Source organism: Zingiber officinale, chromosome 9A (assembly GCF_018446385.1).
Source record: "Zingiber officinale cultivar Zhangliang chromosome 9A, Zo_v1.1, whole genome shotgun sequence".
NCBI classification, from domain to species: domain Eukaryota; kingdom Viridiplantae; phylum Streptophyta; class Magnoliopsida; order Zingiberales; family Zingiberaceae; genus Zingiber; species Zingiber officinale.
Window position 1 is genome coordinate 110,639,159 of NC_056002.1, and position 6,073 is coordinate 110,645,231.

Consider the following 6,073-nt stretch of genomic DNA (forward strand, 5'->3'; position numbering starts at 1 on the left):
TTACCCTAACTTAACTTGGGTTGCTCACATCAAAAAGGGGGAGATTGTTGGAACCCTAAGGTGTTTTGATGTGATCAAACAAGTTAAGTTAGGTCCTGCGTTGTCTAACCCTTGTGTCTAAGTGTGCAGGAGCTTAGGAACACAGGAAGTCGAGCGGAAGACGCGACTAACAAGAAGGACGGCACGGGGAGAGAGCCGACGGGTTCGGTGCATCCAAGGGACGAGGTGACCGCGGAAGAGTACACCGGTGGACGAGAAGAACGTGCACGGCGTTCGAGGGATGAGAAATCGGGAAGGAGGGCTGCTCGAGAAAAAAGTCGAAACTTGGGTTCGGATGAGCCCTATTCCGGATGGCCGAGATCACCCAAGCTAGCGGAGTCGGAGTGAACAAGACCCGGACCGGGACGAGCTGAACCGGAGACGAAAAAGTCAACGCTGTTGACTTTGGGCTCAGGGGCGCCCGGAGCCCTCCCGGAACCCTTCCGGGCGCCCGGACCTGGATTTTGATCAGGATCGCGTCAAACGCGATCTGATCGTTGGGGGATAAAATTTTATCACCCCCAGGGCGCCCGGAACCCATTCGGGGTGCCCCGACTAGTGTTATAATTATAGCACTGATCTACATAGTCAAATCAACGAACTTGTAATTCATTTCTTTCTGTGCTTTCTATTTTTTTGTACTGTCAATACTGTAAGAGGCTACTCCACCCAGAGGAGAATCAGATAGTGCGCCATCTTTACCTTGGATTAGCAATCCTCTGATTGCAAACCAAGTAAACCCTCTTGTGTCTGATCTTTTAATTTAGTCTCTTCCTTTTATTATTACAAGTGTCAGTTAATTAGTTACATATCCGAGAAAGATTTTTGGTTTAATTTTTGTAGGGCAATTCACCCCTCCCCTCTTGCCGGCATCCAAAGGGACCAACAGTTTTTCATAGTAGTCTAAGGGGTTTGTTCAAGGAAGCTTTGGACTGATATTGTTCATGGGTTGAGAATGGGAGTTGCACGCTATGAGGTTGAATCTTCCGTTGTTCCTCAATAGCTCAGTAGTCGAGTAGTCAACTTTTAACTGACTGGTCATAGGTTCAAATCCTACTTGGGGAGATTTGATTCATTCTTAATTAAAGAATGAAGAATGGAATTAAAAGGCTCTCTTTGACAGTTAGGAGTAGGTATTATCGAGTCGTATGAGGTAGGAAACTCTCGAGTTTGGTTCAAAGGGAAGGAGCTACCTATAACAACCGGGGATAATAGGCTATTCTACAAGGTGATTCTGAAATTGCAGAGGCTTGGTCCGATCAAGTTGCTGAATATTGGAAGCAAGCTATAGCGCTTAGTCCGTGTAATTATATTAAAGCACAAAATTTATTGAAGATCATGAGGCATTTTGAATAAGACCACTCCCCTTTTTAATTCATTAAAATTAGTTGTTGTATCCATCAATCAAATAAAATAGATCGTTGCTGCTATGGGGGTTTGAAGCACAAGGAAATTTTACTTGTTGGTGTCAATTAGGTGGTATGTGGACTTTTGTTGCTCTTCATGGTGCTTTCGGACTAATAGGTTTCATGTTACATCAATTTAAACTTGCTCGATCTGTTCAATTGCGACCTTATAATGCAATCACATTTTCTAGTCCAATTGTTGTTTTTGTTTCCGTATTCTTGATTTATCCATTAGGTCAATCTGGTTGGTTCTTTGTACCAAGTTTTGGGATTCTTGATTCAAGCCGAGCCAACCATATCTCAAAGTCGTATCGCTTTGGTTAATAAAATCCAAAGGGTTTATTGATCTTGGGAGTATAGATCTATAATAGACATATAGAGATTATTGTACGTCAAGTAACATCAAGGTGTTGGTTTTAGAAGATGGAATGTCTAATGTTTTTTCACCTGGGGAATTAATTGGATTATTGCGAGCGGAACTTGTTCTTTTGTCTCAAATTAATGAAATATGTATGAAACCATTAGATAAAAAAACAATTCATTTAAAGTTATGATCATCGAAGATTTTTAAGTTTTTTTTATCAAACCTAGTAGATAAGTTTCCAAAATACCCAAATCATGTATCATAGTTTCAAAATTATCAAATCGCGTACTCACTTTTCGTTTTACCCTCATTCTCAAATTAATTCGACTGGAAAAAAATTAGTCGATTAATTTTTTTCCAATCAAATCGATTTCATTTTGTTCGAAAAAATCATCAACTGGAATGAGAGCTATCAAATATCAATAACCCAATATATTGACAATAGTGATTTTTTGAACATGAATTAGTTTTTTGGACACTTAGGTTGATGGACCTAGAGTGCTCGGAGTGAAGTGAAACTAGATCCTATGAGTTCTTTTAGTTAATATGATTTTATACATGCCCTCAAACATTAATTTAACCAAATATATTGAGAGTAGTGATTTTTTAAACGCAAATATGTCCAAAAATTAAATTGTGTTAAAAAATCACTGCTCTCAATATATTGGATCAAATTAATGTTTGATAACATTTTTAAAATCAGGAGAACTAGAAAAACTGGTTTTATATCATTTTGAGATCTCTAGGTCCATCAGACAGTTTGGTCGAAATCGGCTAATGGATTTTTCAAGCATACATAAAGAAATCAATTTGACTAGAAGAAAAATCAGTTGATTGATTTCTTTTTTTCCAGTCGAATTGATTTGAGGACAAGGGTAAAACAAAAAGTAGGTACTCGATTTGATAATTTAAAAACTATGGTATGTGATTTGGTATTTTGAAAACTTATATGCTGGGTTTAGGGTAATTTTTTTTTAAATTAGTCGACTGATTTGCTTATTTGCTTCTTTATTTTTATTAAAGTCGATTTTAGATAAAATCAGTTGATGGATCAAACGATCTCGGATTGACATGAAACTATTTCTTACATGTTCGTCTAACTCTACTAATTATATTCATGCTCTCAGATATCAATTTGACTCAATATATTTACAGCAATAATTTTTGAACATGAATATGTATGAAAAATTTAATTTGTATTCAAAAAATTATTGTTCTCAATTTATTGGGTGAAATTGATATTTGAGAGCATGAATATAATAAGAAGAGGTAGACGAACTCATAGGAACTAGTTTTATATCAATCTGATGTCATTTGGTCCGTTAGTTGATTTTGGACAAAATTGATTGATGGAGCAAATAACTTCGGATTGACATGAAACTAGTTTTTATGTATTCATCTACCTCTCTTGATTATATTCATATCCTCAAATACCAATTTGACTAAATATATTGAGAACAATGATTTTTGAACATGAATTAAAATTTTCAAACATATTTATGTTTAAAAAATTATTACTCTCAATATATTTAGTCAAATTAACGTTTGAGGATATGAATATAATCAGGAGAGTTAGACAAACACATAGAAACTAGTTTCATATCAATCCGATATTATTTGATTAATCAACCAATTTTATTTAAATCAACTTTGAAAAAAAAATAAATCATTATTTAAAAATTCAATGTTTTGACACAAAATAACTGATAGAAGTAAAATAAAAAATGGACACGAAATTTGATAATTTTAAAATTATCCTTTGATAATTTTAAAAATTTACTCGAAAAAAAAAATTGAAAAATAACTAACCCACTTGATCGGAAGGTTTATTGTGGCTCTTTTGGACGGCTGCGATGCAAAGGCGCGTGAGCGTATTCCTTAAGCTTTCTCCTCACCCATCTGACAGACTAGGTTTAGAAAACCGCAGTTGTGTGCCCTTCGACGGCGGCGGCGGCGGCAGCGGCAGCGATGGACAAGGCCGTAATCTTTACGGATTATCGTTTCCTCTTTGACGCTATCGCCAGGGCGTTCGTCGAACGCTACCACCGGACGTTCGCCCATTGAACAGACTATGAAGAGCTCCCCTTTGATGATGTCGGCAGCGATGGACTGGTGCGCGACAAAGAGGAAACGGTAATCCATAATATTTACGCATTCCCTTGTCCACTTGCTCGCCCACTTAACAGAGACTAGAAAGAGCTCCTCTTTAACTGCGTCGGCAGCGATTGACAGGTGCGTGATCTTTACAGATTACCTTTTCCTCTTGCCAGGGCGTTCGTCGAGTATTACTACCGGACAGCAACCCTAAGGCAATGGTTGATTTAGATAATATCATTCTTGTTAAGCTGTGTTTGCCTCAATTATTTAAGAGGCCTAGATGAATTATATCCCCAAACTATTTAGGATGCCTAGATGAATCTAACCCCCCATGACCAATGGTTTTCAGTCTTCGTTACTCGATTTTGAATAAATTTATATTAAATTGCCTAACATCCGAAACTTTTATCCATGAAGTAAATCAAACTTTGATCCATGAAGTATGGGGGATCACACTGACACTGCACTCATAGGGGCAAACGAAACTAATTCGTCTGTCATTGTTATTTGGCGTCTATTAACAAAGCTCAATTGATACATTAATCTTGATCTACTAATCGGCTAATTAAGATCACTATGAGATAATGTTTTTAAGATTATCTACCTTTCTCATTATATTTAGCTGAATAATAACATAGAGATATGAATAATGAGATAAAATCTAGATCTCAATTAAATCTAGGTAAGAATCACTCTAAGTTTCCTTGGCGAAATGTTATGAACGCAGTAGATATAGGCCATGTTAACCACACCCGATTGTCCATAGGGTGGAGAACTAGATCAAGCCAAGTTTATAGACCTATTCATATAATCTAAGGTAGTAGTTGCTGTTAGTATTAGTCATAAAAGCCAATTATAAGATGATTATGCTTATTAGGTTAATGAAAATGGATTGACTTATTGGGTTAAAGGTTGATCCAATATACTAAATCCAATTTATTAAGATTAATAAATATTAATATAGATTAATTCATCATTAATCAAAAGAAGACCAAGAGACACGAGAGACACGAACCTTTGGTATTCATGGTAGTACAAAAGGCTTTTGGAATTCTTTTCATGAGATGGAATTTGATTCTTCTTCTTCTTTCTCTTGATCCTCTCTTAGTCGAACCTCCTAGAGTGGCTAGCACCACGAAGGTGGTTTCTCTCCGAATCGTGAGTTCGTGAGACAAACGGAATAATATGTTCGTGTGGATACTAGAGGTGCGAACGCTTGATCGTACTGAGATCTACATTCAAAGACAAGTTGCTGTCGGGATTGCTTTGGGTACGCAACAAAGGTAATAATTCTATGTGATAGAGTGGCAAGAACGTAGTATACGATATGTGCAAGGATCTCTGGAGGGATCCTTTTTCCACTGCGAATGTGATTATGTTTTGCATAAGATACCAACGGTATCAGAGTCACTTGCGTATACGTATACTTCGTTGTAGTTTTATTTTTTATGTGATACAGATTAGAACATGTGTTTATTATGAATTTGCACGATTATATGTTGCTATTGGATGTTTGTTTTGTTCACGCAACAAAAAAAAACATGAACAACAACTTGTGCTGAAACGTGAACAACTTGTGATTGTTGTTGGACGTTGCTTTTGCTCTAATCTGTAATTTTTGCTGATTAAAATAGTGGAAGCAATTGTGAATTGCAACTCATGTTGTTTTTTGCTCCAAATGTTGAAAGCCAATCACGTTTACAACAACAAGGTTGCGGCTTCGTACAGTGGCTACAAGGGTGGTCTCAGGTTATGGACTAAAGACAGCAACTCATTCAATGAACCCCTTGACCATGCCCATTAATCGGACCGTAGTACGGTTGCGGCTCATAAATCGTGTTTAGTATCATAATAAATTTATGTCATAGATCTATTACAAATGTTGTATGCCATGGTACATGGTTATGACTCTTTATCCCAATGTGATTGGATGATTGTGTGTATGAATGTTGTAATTCATAATACGCCCTACAAGTCGTGTCTTTCACCCTTATATGCTTCCAGTTGTAAAATTAGACTACCCTCGAATGTAACTCGAGGTTTTTTAAAATTTGTAATGTACAAGTAAGAAGAGTGTTAGTCTACTGGATGGTTATTGAGAAGGGAGGAGGCCAACAACACGCGACAATCAAGTAATCACTTGGAGAAGATGCAATTCCTTAGGTAG

At 36.8% G+C, this 6,073-nt stretch overlaps 1 long non-coding RNA gene across 1 annotated transcript; it reads left to right on the top strand.

Moving 5' to 3' along the window:
- Positions 1 to 3,724: 3,724 nt before the first annotated feature.
- On the top strand, positions 3,725 to 5,870 carry LOC122018665. The gene is made up of 2 exons (XR_006121857.1): positions 3,725 to 4,041; positions 5,595 to 5,870. It is a non-coding gene; the product is annotated as an uncharacterized LOC122018665 (long non-coding RNA).
- The last annotated feature ends 203 nt before the right edge of the window (positions 5,871 to 6,073 follow it).